Genomic DNA, 15,648 nt, shown 5'->3' with positions numbered 1-15,648 from the left:
TGTGATAAAGAGAATGTGAATATAAGCCTGTGTGTTTATGTATGCGTGTGTGTAGCTGGTGTGGGAAAAGGCCCCTGGGAAATAAATTATATGAAATGTCTCTACATTCCTGGGAAATGTTAGGATCCCTGAGGTTAAGGGATATGCACTAGTCATAAAAATAAACACACTGGTGTAGCATGCCATTGATATGTGGATAAACTCACCAAGGAGGGGTAAAGTTTCAGCTTTCACCTCCTCCTGACGGTGAGCTAGCTGCTTCCCTTGCCACCTCTTTTGACAGTTCAAAGTAAAATGACATTTGAAATAAGAGGTTAAAGAGCAGGGGGAAAAAGAGGTTTTCTGCTGGAACCAGGGGAAATTTGATAAACCAATGTTCCAGAGATGCCAGTGATTTCAAAAGGCTCCATTTCCTTTTGATAAGGTTTTTAGAGGGTAATTCAAGGTGGGATCTGCTAGCCAGAGCTCTTAGCTGCTAAAATGTCAGATCAGAGACTGAGCTATTTCCCCAAGACTATCAGTTAGCTACTGCAATGTATAGCCTTTACAAAATATTTGTACCACCACTTCTATCTTACCTTTAAAATTGCAGTTAGGTTTGTAAGAAGAATGATTAGAAGTTTTTAATTATGCCAATGAAAACAGAAGAAACCTGAAGAAGGGCTCATGTGCTTTAAAGCTTGATCTTCTTTGTCCAATTATGTGAGTTCTAATAAAAGATGTTCTCCTCCTTGCACACATTGCCTTGTTCATACCCCTAGATCTTGGTGGCTGTACCACCACTCCCTGAGGACACAATTCAGCACACAAGCACCCAGAAACGTAGTGTGTGGAAATTCTGATTTGTCTCCACTGGCTGTGTAGGAAGGAAGTTCAGCTCCTGGATAACTGCCTGCCATTTATTGAGTTTCCATTGATAAAAGGGTTTTGCTGGGGATAGACAGATGCTATAATCTTGTCAAGTACGAACAATTTGTTTTGCCAGTGGTTATTAAACCCATCTTACGGTATATGTGAAACAAGCCTGCTCTATGTTTACACTCATTCACACGAATGTATATCAACTCAACTGCCTGTAGGTGTACTCCAAGGAAATTTTAGCAGAATTAGACTGACTCACATTTGATTTCAGGTCATATAGAGGTGATATAGACACAATAGGTTCAAGCCATTTTCTTCTGTGAATTGATTCCTACAGTGCAGCCCCATGTAGGCAGTGTGAGCAGAGCTCATGTTTCCCAGATCAGCAAGAGGCAAACCCTGACTTCCTATTCAGCTGCACCATGGCTTCAAAACTACCTTACCACATCACTTAGAAATTTGGCAGCATCTGGGAACTGATTGGCCCTATCTAAGTCACAAAGCCAAGTTGCACAGCTGAACCTAAAATCATCTGGACTTTTTCTTTTGATCCTGACATGGCTTAGTGTGGGTTTTTCGGTCATCTATCCACTTAGCTCTGAATCCTGAGGATAGAGGCTCCCTTTTAATGATAACTCTGCCAGTCCATGAGGTCTGGGTAAGGGGACGTAGAAATAAAATAATGAATGGCCCTCTCCTGGATTGTTAATAGGATTTTTGGGGACCGATGTCCCAATAGTACTCCATAGACCAAAGGAGGAGGACATTGTTGTCAGTAGATGGCTACCATAAAACCTTTCAGGCATAACTCCAGGCACACAAGAGCTATAGACCTCCCCTTACTAGTCTAGATGCAGTGAAAGAACAAATGTGTTGGAAGCTCCTTTTGCTGATCTACTTTTGCTCTCCAGAAAAAAAAGGGGCAGAAGTGGGAATTTGAACAGAATGTGATTGAGATAATGTATCACTGGCTCAAGCAGGCCATAGGTTTGGGGCAGGAGCAAAACTGAGCTTTCTCATACTGTGAGACTGACTGAATTCAGGTCACTGTTCTGTCAATATAAAAAGGAGCTTATATTACCATGTGCTTTTATGCACTTTCCCCAGGTAACAGTTGGCAATAATAGGGTTGTCGGAGTACCCGTGGATTGCTTGCAAGGACAGGGCAGTTACAGTGTGGCTATCAGGCCAAGCAAGCCAAACGTTTGGGCTGGAATGGTCTATCTTACTCCATCTGAAGGTACTGGAGGATGAGATATACCAAGCCCTCTCTGGCAAATGACTGGAAATGTGGCCATCAAGCAAGCGAATTTTGGGCATCCCCTATGATCTACTGGGACTAGAAGAGATCCCCAGCAGATCAATCTGCCCAGCTTGACATAGATGCCAATTCCCAGCTCTGCCTGGGTTCGTTCATGACACATGAGGAGATGCATCTCTGCTTTGGCCAGCTGGTGGTCATGTGCTGAAGGAGAGAGTGCAGGGCCTCCAGAAGACTCAGCAGCAGGGAGAGGCTGCCAGAGCACTCCTCCAAGCGATGGATCCAGCCTTGACCATACCCATAAGAGCTTCCTTGAAAGGAGCATCAGGGAGCCCCAACACATTGGCTCGTCATGTTGTTTTGGTCAACCAGACCTGGGCTGTGGGGCAGAATTTGGATAGCTCTGGTATGAGGGAACGAGGTGGCCTTGGGGTATGGGAAATGCATGTCATTGGCAGCTCTGTCCCAGTCAGCCCTCTGACTCAGTTTCCTCTTGCATAAAAACATTGCATGCTCCAATAGTGGCTGAAAACCTCAACTAATCTGAATGTATGTGAAAGGGAGGATATGGTAACCAGAAGATTCAAAATACTATGAAGAAAGAGTCAACCAAATATGCAGGAAGAGAAATACCGCCCTGAGAACACACGACTGGTCTTTGGCTGTTGTGAATTGCCAAAAATGTTAATAGGACTATGCTGATTTACAACAGCTGAGAGTCCGGTCCACCAGTCAGATGTATGGACTGAGCGAGATGCAGTTTATATAAACATATCCTGTAGCCACATACGAGTGTGTGAATAGTGCATACGTATGGATAGATAGATTAAGATTACATAGTGGATAGAAACGCGTATTTAGCTAGGTAAAAATGCGAGGCATCTTTCAGTAACAGACTATAATGCGAGACGCTCGTGATCCCTGTCACAGGTGTGATGTGCAACAAAACCCTGATTGCTATTCAGGTTTTCGCAATCACTGCTATCTTAACTCCAAACCTCGTTAAATCAACCTCGCCTGAACTGTGGTACAATGTTACAGTGCAGATCTTTCCACTCCCCAGTGGGAAGCTAACTTGGACTCAGGAGCCATCATTTAACCTTGGAGTCTCTGAATCAACAAGGCAGTTTCTGCAGAGACACCTGGCAGCATGCACATTTTATGCTTTAACATGGCTGGTAAATCCTGGGTGGTTAAGTAAACTTAACCTTCATTTATGAAACTTGCGAACCAAAGGGTAAAATGTGCCTTGTGCAAGTAATTACGTAAAGGTCTTAGAAAGTGGAGTTATCACTTAAAGACGCCGGGCATTGCTAATGAGTTGACTAAGAATTGATCTCTCTGTAATTTAGTTATTTATATGCAGTTCCTGTTTTCCATGCTCAGCTATAGGTCAAGCCCACTTTGAACTGCTCAGAGACCCCCAAGTTTGTCAAGCAAAGTCCCAAAGCCATGGCACAATGATATTTTAGAAAAGTAAATATTGTCCTGAGGGGCTTTAAAAAGGAGGCAAAGCTGTTTGCTTTCTAGCTGGTTCTTTAAACTGGACAACTGCTTCCTGTTACTAAGGGGTCTCTCAGCAACGTGACTCTGCTTCTGTTAAATAGAAAAGAGATCCAAGAAAAATGTCAGTACTACCTTCCAGGTATTTTCATATCCCAGCGAGCTAGGTAGGAACAGCCTTGGGTTTCTGAATAGAAATATGTTTGCATTGTTCTGCAAGAGATGTAGTATGGGAAATAATAGATCCTGGGCTGGGGGGGAGGAATGAAATAACTCAGGCTGTTAAACATTACCCTCAGGGCTAATTTTGTGCCTAATGACTTCGAGTAATGTTCAGAAACCAGTTTGCTGCCCTATATATTCATGTCCGGGCATATATTCCACACATCATTAGTCACGTGTGTTAGTGCATGTTTGCAGGCTCAAGTACGGACTTGCTAGTACCACAGCTGGGAGGTTGTGAGGGCATCTCATGAGGAGGAATAGGCTATGCTTCACTCTCTAAAGTTACATTTTCCTTGCTCTAGCTGGCACAACCAGTTCTGGCAGCCTGGCATTTCTACAAAAGCCTTACTCCAGAGCGGCTATGAGTGCACACTCACGCTCCACCCCTTCCCGTAGACCTGAGCTGCAGCTTCATACAGTGTGGGCAGACTGAGCACACATGAATTTGAGCATCCTTGGCCCCAGATAGCCAGCTCAGCCAGCTGAGCTGAGGTTTTCAAGCCCACTATAGCCAAGGACTGTGGGATGCTGTTCATGCCTGAATGTGACTGTTCAGGAGTCAAGCTCCTGACCACCTGTGGCAAAAGTAAAGCCAGCAGTGCAGACGGGAAGCTTGGAAATTAGAGGGCAAAGCTTGTCTTAGCCAACTGACAACATAGACACCTTGTATAAGGTCTTTCTTCCTGCTCTGGAACCTGGGTTACTGAAAATGCCAATACTCGTGGGTGGGGAGCTGTTTGTAACTAGCCAAGGATGTGAAGGAGACTATGGCTACGATGATGCTATGAAGTGCTACCTCGTAAACAGTGATGACTTTCAATAGCAAGACATTCCCAGAAGCAGGCTGTTGTTGAAAATGGGACTGCAATTACCCTCCTCTAACTCCCTTTCATAGTTTCTGTGTCAATTTATGATTCACTGATGCAGGAGAACCCTTTCAAAAACAGTCTTACTCAGCTCACAACTTCATTTAACTTTTTTTTTTTTTTTTTTTTTTGGGGGGGGGGGACAATGACACTTTTTACTTGTAGCTAAGTATTCTAGACAGAACATTGTTCTTTCCCTTCTCATGTCTCCTTGGATATGGATGAGAGAATGTAGGTCCTGAGAGCAGCTGAGTCTCCCAATCCAGCAAATCAGTGTGATTTGTTCAGCTTTAGTGTCCACAGCTGCTGTGAAAGGACTTAAATCAAGGTGTGTCATGCTTCTGTTCTCCTGTCCCCACCACTACAATCTTATATCTGCCGAACACTCCTGGGGCAGGAGAGAAAGGACGTGATGAAGGTGAAGGGCAGCTTCGCTGTGTGGTGCAGGGCTCAGCCCAAGGCAGCAGCAGGAGCATCGTGCTGAGACTTCTTGTCCGATCGTCTGACTGATGTTATTGTGGAGCATCTCTGTTAGATAGCTGTCATTTCCAAAAGCTAATTTTCACCTCAAGAGCAGTTCAGGGACTCAGGAAGGATTAATCACAGACTGAGTGTCTCCATTACCTCGGGTCCTCTTTAGAGAGGGATTTGAGGGACACATATGGGTCATATAAACTTGGTCCTGCTGGTGAAAAGAGAGGGAGTTTCCTGAAGGTTGTTGAAGGCCCAGAGCTGGAAGAAGTCTGCAGAAGAGACTCACAGAGGTATCTTTCTCCTGGTCTTTGGTAGCTGGGGCCTGATCTAAAGGTCCATTTTAAGCCAGGCAAAGAGGGAGGCCCTCAAACATATGGCAGCATCTCTTTGATGTCACTGTTTGAACCTGGACAAATCTCCCCTTCCCCTTTGCCTTTAACAGGCTCCAAATGTTTCCCCTAAATCTCCCCTCACCTATCCAAACCCTTTTTTCCAACCCCAGCATCGTCCCTGGTTGCTTCTGCAAGAGCTTTGCACCGGCAGCCAGCCTGCAGGGAGGAAGGCAACCTTCGCCATCTAGTGAGCAATGCACACCATCACGGGCAACTGTGGCTGAAGAAAGAAAGGGCTGAATTCATTTCTCTGATGGAAAAGCAGAACCTCTGGAAGAACATACCAAATTCCAAGATTAAATCTATATAGTAATCACCTACCAACTGTCATTAATATCTTGTTGACAATCTTTTGTAGACAGCAAATTTGTCTTAGCTAGAATTCAAGCATTTTACCTCCTGGGAGGACCACTACTGCTAAGGCATGTGTTTTCTCCCCCACTCTGCTCAGTACTGAAGTCAGAGCGATGGCAGCACCAAGGGAATGAGGAGACAGATCAGTGTTACATGGCAGTTTAGCTAAATGTGTAATTCAAAGTCAGCAGGTGGCTGGTGGCCATATTAAGAACAGAAGTGACGTTCTCTGTGATATACAATGCATGCACATGCACACGGGAGAGGTTGGGTTGGTTTGTTTGTGTTTCTTCCCGAAGATGCCCATAAATGTGCAGGGTTCAAATTCCCTCTATCTCAATTTAAGAAATGTATGATGAATTAATGGTTCTTTGGGGGGGAGTCTAAATGTTAGACATCTGCCAAGAGACACTAATGAGCAACAAGCAGAACAGGAGAGTATCTATTGTTAGACCCATTCCTGCCTTCCAGTCTGATTTGCTACTGCATGTGCCCTATTTTTAGCCTGGTTTCCAAAGGAAACAAGGGATTATGTGATTGCTCTGACCACATCTATCAGTCCCTGCCTAATCACTCAAACAGACAGGTTCCAACCAAGTGTGTGTATGGGGTAGATTTCTACTGCACTCCTTTGTGTTTTGTGAAAATAGATAGCCAGGGGAGAGGGAAGGCCTGGCTGACAGGAAAGTTGTTGAATGAGTCCGGCACTTTATCAAATCATGGGAGGCCACCTTGGAACAGGCTTCAGGAAATGGAGCTTCATAAATTCAACTGTGAAGTTATTTGTTATCATGACTCATTAGTGTATTACATTTAATGTATAAAACATTTCATATAATGTAATGTTATTAACTATGTTGCATCTACTTCTAAAAAACTCTAGTTAGAAACAAGATTCATGTGTCAGGTGCTGTACAAACATGTAACCCACAAGTGATTCTTGCCCCTCCAGACACTCTTGAGGACCATTTAACTCCTAATCTATCAGATTTAGCTGTGGTGGATGATTCATTCCAGGCTCTGTCTCACATCCATGCCTGTGACTACTGACTCCAGACCAAAGCAGACAGCCTGATGTCTTATCAAACATCACAAGTCACAGCCATTTTACTGGTTTAAGGCTGTCAAATTCAGGAGCTGGAAGCTATTTTAGAAGTCCAGAGTGGAAAATGTGGAGGGGACCCTCTTCACTTTCTTGTTAAATCTGAAGGACATCATGAATTAGAGTCTTAGAAGGCTAGAGAAAAGCTTGTTTCAGTTGAGTGTGTTGATATGATAGTGATTCACCCATCTGTCCCTCAATGTCTCTGACAACCTACAGAAAGAGCTGTTGCAAAGCAGAAATAATATTGGGCTTTGTCCTTCAGCTGCTGTAAAACATCTTTTAAATGTGTCACTTAGACCCTTTCCTGCATCAGTCCTGTGAGTTTCACGGATCAGGGGAAAAGTTAAGGGTTATCTTGAACTTCAGGAGACATGCCCACAGCCAATGGGCATTCCTGAACAGCATTAGTATTTGGTCTTACATAGACAATATGAGTGGAAGATAAAAGGATTCTGAGCCACATCTCTGCTGGGAAGATGAGGTGCTGGACATTTTACTTCCTCACACTGCTGCTCTAGCAAGGAGGAGGATGAAGGTAGGATAATGTGATGGAGGAACACCTACAGTGCCACATTGCAATGGTAACACTACTTTGCATCTCACCGGTGTTTCTCTTTCCAGGTCAGTTGGGGAATTCTGGAGGAGCCTCATCACCTCTTGAAGAAAGGAGTAAGCAGCTTGGCTATGATCAAAGAGCAAATCCTCATTCAAACCCAGAGTTCCTGAGCCTCAAACCTGAGCTCAATCCTCTGCCTCTGGGCTTATAAATGAGGAGCCCATATATTCAGCTGAAAAATGCAGTGCTCTTTGGGGGGCAGCATGGCAGCTGAATGCCCATGTGCCCTGCAAAGCAGAGGTATGTGATGTTTTGGGCCTAATGGATGCTATATTCAGTGTACACTGTGGGTGAGGACTCAATCCCTACAATTTGAGCAATCTCAGGCCTGTTACCCTGGGAGCCTAAAGGATGCTCAGAAGGCATGAGGAATGGGATGTCAGAGACTGGCACAGATGAGACATAACCCTCAGTGGGACATGACAGCCTTGTCACACTTCAAAAAGATCCTTCTAGTACCTGTGAGCTGTGAGTTGGTGGGCAGGCCCCATGGCTGTCCATGGCTGGCAGTAGCAACAGCACCATATGACACTTCTGGGAAACCTGGCTCCAAGCCTGGAGGGGCTGCTGGAGACAACTTCTCTGGATGACATGGGGACTACTCACTGCCTCAAGCCAGGAGAGCTGCTACTGTAAACTATTCATGGACTCTCCTACTCTGTAGTCCTCTAGGTTATGGGGTACATGCCTTAGACACACCAGCTCAGTGAAGATTTTAGCATTTGGCTCTTTCTGGCCTGAGGTATGCTCTGCTAGACTGTTAATAAGGGGTTAAAATTTTGATCAATCTTAACTCAGGAGGAGAATCCCATTTGGCTCTTACTTTATCCCCAGCAGACCCAGCCAGATGCCTATTAAATACCTATTACTACCTATGTAATTACAGTTCATATTGCCTACTTAAATGCCTTCTGTCATCTATTTTATATGATTGGGCTATTCATTCTTCCCTTTTCTACCTGTTCTTTTGCATTCCAGAGCGCCACGAAGGAGGCTGCAAGCTTTGCTGGCTGCAGACCACTGCAAAACAACCCCACGTCTGCAAGTGACAAGCGCTTTTAAAGTGCTCGATGGCCTACATTCAAACCTGGGATTAAGGAGCCCGGCTCCTCCTGAAGCCAAAGTTCAGTGTAATGGAAAACTTTGCTAAGGTGTGTTGACAAAGGAATCCTGTCCCTGCAACTTGGCTGTGACTCGAGAGGTACTGAAGTCCAGCGGGCAATGGCACAGTCTCTTGCACAAAGAAGCAATCGGGCTGGAAAGCTCCTTTTACAGTCCAAACGGATGTTTCCCCAGGCTCATAAAATACACAGTTTAAGTAGTAGCTATGTTTCTAAGGCTGGTCCCACACCTGCAACAACCTTGTAAATGGCTCTGGGATATATAGCTTTAAGATGCCTTGTAAAAAGTAAGATCAACACAAGATTTACACAGTTTTATGGAATTGTTTTACAAGCTATTTTGACAATGAATCCTGCTATCAAAATCACCTCTGGTGTTAATCATGGAGGAAGCATTTAGCAAGAGCCAACAAAGATTATTTTAAACCCTTTCCCAATTAGCTGTGGAGCTGAGCAGGTTAGCCCCTGATACCAGGGCCAGCACTCATGCCACAGCAAGTACAGGAATCTGGGTTTATGGGGCAGGGCTTTAAGTTGTGGAGATGGATATGTGCTGGGATGTTTCACCCTGCTCAGCTAGCTATGGGGACTAGGCAGGAAACAGAGAGGTAAAGCCTCTCTGTAAAGGTAAAACCTTCTTTGGCCTCACCATACCCCTGCCCAGAGACTGGACTGGGAGCCTTCTGCGTCTGAGCCTATGCAGGCAAGGAGACCAGGAGAGAATACTTCATGGCAAGTCAAGATTATGCAACATAACTCTGGGGTAAGAGGGGGCTGGTGTTGGAGAACAGCATCAGTTTTTATAGCTAGTTCTGGGATCGATGGTTCCAATGTTTCTTGCCAAGCTGGCCAAATAACTGCTAGCTCCCTCTGGTGAAAGGAACAAATATATTATATACATCACCTTAGATCAGGAGAGTTTCCTGTAGAGGTGTATACTCTCATGCAAATTCCTTTGTATTTGCATCCTACTAGCTGCAGGAGGCAATGGCCTCAGCTGGCATCCAAGAGACTGTTGCTCTGAAGTGCTTACAGTCAAAACAGCTAAACTACATCAAACGAAGTTGGACTCACCAGGGGTTACAGAGCTGGGGAGTTGCACAGGGTCTTCTAGGGTCTAGCCCACTCCTCCTGCTTCAATCGGTAGTGTCGACAGTCTTAAAATTACACCTTGATCTCGTGTTCAAGTGCATCCCGGCACCAGCATAAGCTGATCCATGTTGCATGTACTCATATTTTGCTTGTCAGATTCCTGTGGAAAATTTTGAAATGGAAGAAAATGGGAGAGTCAGAGGAAGGAGGAAGATAAAATTTGTTTCAACCTGTTTCAGCCAAACTTACAGACCAAAAAAAAAAAAAGATGTGCTCTCTTTCCTCAGATGTTTCTAGCTGAAACTATCCTGGAAGTGCTTCATGAAGAGGCATGGAGGAGACTAAAGAGGGTACTACTAGCAAAAATAAGGGATATTTTAACTCTGTCACATTTTTTTTTGTGTCATCAGCAGTCTTTGTTTTGCTGTTGTTAAGGGACAGGTTCCCTGACATGTTTGCACCAGGTATCTCTGGGTCTTGCAGGAGGCCAATGCAGTGATTCATGCCAACTTATCACAGGATGTCTCTCCTCTGCTTGTGGCTGACTGTACATCGAACAGCTCCTCCTGCAACCTGGACTTAGTAAGTTTGGGATCTTGGCCTAAAGATATAGTTTCAGGAGTGGCTAAGGTCAGTCAAAACCTGTGCTGCTGAAGAGCTCTGGTGCCACCTTTCCATTTCCTTGCTGCTGAGGAGGAGACAGGGGTATATGGCAGGGAGGTGTGTGTGAAGAAACAGGATCACTCAGGACCACAGTGGGGGACAGGCCCTGTAAAAAGCCCAAATCAGGACAGTTCCCCTTGCAACGCCACAGTCTTTGTCCCTCTCTGTGATGCCAAGCGTCAGACTGCTGAGGGATGTGTAAGGTCCAGGCTGACCGGCTGCCTCTGCCACATGGGCTACAGGGAGCTGGCAGCTGTGGCAGAGGTGGCCCCTGTGGGACCACGAGTCCTGCTGCCAGTGCCTGAGGATCGGCAGTATTTCCTCCTCTCTTCATGACGCTGGGAGCTGTGTGGTGGAAAGCCAGCAAGGAGGAAACCAGTAATACTGGCAGTGGAAAAGGTGGAGCTGGCCCCTTCCCAGGTCAGCCCTTTCCAGGCACAGCAGGATCTCAGTCCTATGCTAGCAAGAGCTTCTGAGAGCCCCAGGCACAGGATGCAGCCTGGCCTGGCCCCAGTGGCCAGTGACACTCTCGTATGAAGCAATAGGTAGCAGGGTTTTCATTAACAGCTGTCACAAGCCGCAAACCAACCAGAGCTTCACCACTCGTTACCAGTGATTTAATGCATCTTCCCAGCTGGTCCAGGCAGCCGCTTCATTTACTTCTTTCAAGAAACTTTCTCTCAGTTTCCTTAAAACCCCTGGTGCTGAACCTGAATTCAGGCACATTAACCAAGAGCTCTGACTCTTCACTGGGTCTGTGCCCTCACTCTTCACCTTCCCTGTCAGATCTCAAAGAGAGGTTAGGATCATATTGGGATTTGCTTCAAGCTCTCGGGATGTTCCTGCCTTTGCTGTAATATGACATGAGAGCAGGCCAACAGCTGTGCTGGGTCAGACCCAAGTCCAGCAGTCCCATGTGCAGATCTCCTGCAATAGCCACAGGCAGATGCCTGGGAGAAGGTAACAGCAAGGCAAGCACATTGTATTCTCCCCCGAGCACTTTCCCAGAATGATTGTCTGCAGCACAGGGGATTTCCTAACACTGCTGCGTGCGTCTGCTGCATAGCTCTGGTGGAGCTCTGTTTTCCAGGTACTTGGACAGTCTTTTCATGGACCTAGGGAGACTTTCAGCACCCCAACAGCCTCTGCCAAGGGGCTTCATGGGTCCTTTCTGCTCAGAAGAGCCATCTCTGCCTCCAGCCTGGATTGTAGCAGCTTTATTTGGCAGCTCTAACTCTTGTGTTGGAAGAGAGCAAACAGCTGCCCCCTTTCGGGTTTCTCATTTTGTAGACTTCTACCACCACCACCACCACTGCTTCCCCTGCCCAAGCTGTTTCTTTTCTATGTATTTAGAAATCCAAACTAAATGCAGAGGGATGTAATGGCTCATGTCTGTATTTTGAATTGTTCTGGACTCTGAAGGTGTCAGGAGAGAATGGCTGCAGGCTGAATTAGATGTGCACTTTGCATTTTGGGCTCCTCTGCTCGGTTTGGCCCAATGTGTCTAGTCTTTATATTCAGGCAGTTCTTGGTCCTCTGTGCGCTTGGGATGTTGAACACACGGCATAACTGTGCAGTATATGATTTGGCCACGAGATGTCTCTTCAAGCCGTGTGCAACTCCAAGCTGATAAACACAGGACCTAGGCTGGATCAAAAGCCATGCAGAAGCTCTTGGGGCAAATCATTTGGACCATCCCTGGTAAACATCCCCTGCTGTGGCTAACAGGATTGTTGAGCAAAGCAGTATGTGTAGGCAGAGGTGATACTGTTTATCAGACAGCAGGTATAAGTGGGAAGGGAAAAACAAAAGCAATGAAGCTTTCAAGCACACAAGACATTCTTCACCCCAAAAATACAAGCTGCCAACTTCAAACTAAATCTTTGTTGTCAACAACCACTCTGAGTCTAACTTGATTTTGTTAATTATTTCGATTCATGGAAAAAAAAAGACTGACTGACACCTGTGGAGAAAAGAAAAGGATGTTAGCAAGGAGAGAAGAGACTTGATAAGATTGTTGAGTCCTGTCACAAAGAGAGAGAGAACTAGAGGAGGAAAAAGAGATGGATGATTTCTGGCTGTGAGATAATGAAAAGTTTACTGCCTCTAGTTTTAGGGAAATATGTGCTGTAAAATCTAGTGAGTCTGTCAGTTCCAGTCACCAGCAGCTTTGGAAATTTAAGCTTATCTTTTAAAGCTATTGCAGAAGTATCCTATGGGGCTTTGGACCAGTAAGTCAGGGATGGAGTAATTATTTTGTGAAAAATGTTCTCTTGTTGGTAACTGAGAGCATCAGATGCATGGTAATACCATGTAACATTAAAATAATTTTCAGGAGATTGTTGCTAGCATCATGAATTGACAACAAGTTCCCAGTGTAAAATTGACCCTGGCAAAAAGCTTGTCTCTGTAGCTCTGAATGCTACAAATTGACCATTTTATGGTGATAATGCCAGAAAAAAATATTCATCATCTAGTCCCTCTTTTTAGCTAATAACTCCCCCAGCACAGGACCAGAACCATTTCTGCGAATAAGTGCCAAACTGTTTGTTCGATCTGGTAGCTGCGGCCCTTTGTTGGGAGCTCACAATATATGGAAAAAAAAAGAAGAAAAGATCTGGCCGTAATGCAGCTAGAATGAATGCTTTCCTTGCCTGCTGATCAGAGCAGATTATCGTTCACCTGCTGTGAACTAATCTCCTGGGGAGAGGGTCAGTTGTTTGGATAGTGTTGCTAATGGAAGGCAAAACCTTGTCCACGTTCCTTCCTTCAGCGCTCTGTCTGTTGAGAAGATGAGTCAGCCCTGGGTTATTCATCAACTTAGTTAGGAGCTATCCACCTAAGTTCACAAGTACCTCTAAAGCACTTTACAAGAAATTATGCTTAGGAGGTAATGTTAAAACATGGCTATCTTCTCACTTCTCAGGCACGAGAGGCAGAATATCAGATTCATGGCTCACGTTATTTCATTGTGCTGGAGAGACTACGTGGGTGGAATTTATTCCCTACCTGAGTGCTTCACTTTGTGGATCTGAGCTCTTCTCTGATGATGAGGGGGATATTTTCCTGGGGGAGCCTGGGAAGGAGGTGAGTCAGTGCCTTGGGAAGCCTTTCTGGTGATTTCAACTGGCTTCGAACTAGGCCCTTGGCTTGCTGCAGAAAGCAAAATCCGAGTCCTGCCGTAGGCACGTGGCCTTGCAGTCCATCTAGCCAACCACGGTGCCGTGGGATGTGTTTCACTGGCAGCCCCATTCTGCCAGAGAGAATGGTAACAGTCCCTCTCTGGGTCTGTGGCCCTAGCTGCTGTACTTCACCATCTCCCTCCATGTCCCTCATCCTCAGCTCTGAGCCCCTCCACGTTGCAGAGGAGGTAGGTGAGGGAGAGGCAACTACTTGCAAGGGCAAGCACCATTTGTTGGTCTATTCATGCGGCTGTGTCATAGTCCTGCTCATGTAGGACTGACGAACACACAGGATTCAACCCAGAGATTCCCAGTGTCCAGGGCAGGAGGCTCTCTCCATTTTAGCTGTCTCTTTTCTTTCTGCTGCTGGACTATGAAACACCAGTGTTACTAGCCAAGAGCTCTTACAAGGGTGATTTGCCAGTATCACATCCTCCCACCTTCGATTGCCTGGTTGAAATGCTCTAGATGACCATCTACAGCTGGGTCAGCTTGTGTTAGCTCTGGGCTCACGGTCAAAATCAGGCTCAAAAATCACATCTCCAGATGTCTTTACCACTTTCCTGTACACTCTGACCTACAAAGATATACAAAAATATTTAGTCGTAGACCTTTTTTTTGTTAGGCAAGAAACCAGCTCTAGAAAAATGAGGCTTTCCACTTTCTCTAACAAAACTAGATTTTCAATGGGATTTTGTTGTTACTGCTGTTGTCTTTTCCTTCCAAATTGTTGAGAGTTATTTTCAATTCAAAACATTTTCATTGGGAATTTATGACCACAGGTAACAATCTGTTCTTTTAAGGATGTATGAAAGATGTGTATTTTACTCATGTGTGAGACATTGAGTGAGCTCTTTATTTTATTGCCTTCCTTTTAACGTACCTAAGTCCTTGAGACACTCATCTTCAGGGGATGGTAGTTGTCTGGTCATCTAAGACCATTGGCCTTATGATTAATGTGTTTCAGTGGTAACAAAATGATTACGAATTTTATCTCCTGTAACTTCTCTCTAACTTTGCAATGCTTCCATAATTTGCCTTTTGACTTAGTAGTGCAATTTTGTCTGTAAATCTCATCTCTCTGGAGTATAAGAAAACATCTTCTGTAAATCTTCCTTACGTGGAGAGACAGTTGCAGTGATTTTTTAATTAATATTATTCATTACTTTCATAACAGTGCAACCCATGGATGAGGTCCTGATCAACCACAGAGATCTGAAGGCAAAAAAAAAAAAAAAAAAAAAAAGAGAGAGAGAGAGAGAGAGATAAAGAAATCGTGAAGGAATCACTGCTTGCATAGCAAACAGGGAAACTGAGGCACAAGTGTCCCAGGTCCTACACTGCCTGTGATATAGCTGGAAATCTGGAATGACACCTAGAATATCTTCTTTACCAGGCCAGTGCCTTAAATGTTAACATGTTATTTCCCCTCCAATGTGATTGAATTTTTAATATCTAGCACCTTTGTATAATCCTTTTATAGCCCTTCAAACTGTCAGACAATTTTAGTGCTTCCTGTTCTTGTGGTTGTCACAGGAACATGATGATGCTAAAATATTAAAACATATAGTAAGTGTTTGATCTCACTCTGTCTGCACTGGGGTTTAGGGAAAGACAGTAATTCCAGTAATTCCAGTAATGTTACAGTGTTCTTTGTGCCTGCTTGAGGTGCTGCTGTCATCAGAGTCATGCACACTATGCCCCAAGTCCTTAGCTGCTGTGGGTGCTTTGTTAGTACTTTTATGCTAATTCTAAGCTAATAATCATGAGATCGACATCCTGTAGAAGCAGGGCAAACTAATCGTGAAAGCATAGGCTTAAACAGGTGTCTTTGCACTGGCTTCAGTAGGGCTTTATGTCAAACCACTGGAGCACAATGTTAAATTTAGGACTTCTGTATTAGTAAACAATAAGCATTGCTGGAATATAGCCA

The sequence above is a fragment of the Rhea pennata genome, chromosome 8 (genome assembly GCF_028389875.1).
Source record: "Rhea pennata isolate bPtePen1 chromosome 8, bPtePen1.pri, whole genome shotgun sequence".
Classification (NCBI taxonomy): Eukaryota; Metazoa; Chordata; class Aves; order Rheiformes; family Rheidae; genus Rhea; species Rhea pennata.
This window is presented reverse-complemented; position numbering follows the sequence as displayed.